Below are 220 nucleotides of genomic sequence, written 5' to 3'. Positions count from 1 at the left end.
CAACTTCTTTCTCAACAATTACCTTATCATCATCTACATGCTTCTTTGAAGATTTAATTGATTTTTCAATCACCCCTTCAACATCTTTTCCACTAAGGGTAATTGCATTGCAATGTTCCTCACCTTTGGGATTGACTTGTGTATCACTTGGTAAAACACCTTGGGTTCTACTATTGATGGAGTTTGCAAGCTGTCCCACTTGGGTCTCAAGATTTCTCAA

This window comes from Theobroma umbraticum, unplaced genomic scaffold, assembly GCF_002168275.2.
Source record: "Theobroma umbraticum cultivar Fairchild unplaced genomic scaffold, ASM216827v3 scaffold_60.0, whole genome shotgun sequence".
Taxonomy (NCBI): Eukaryota; Viridiplantae; Streptophyta; class Magnoliopsida; order Malvales; family Malvaceae; genus Theobroma; species Theobroma umbraticum.
Note: the sequence above shows the minus strand (reverse complement) of the source record.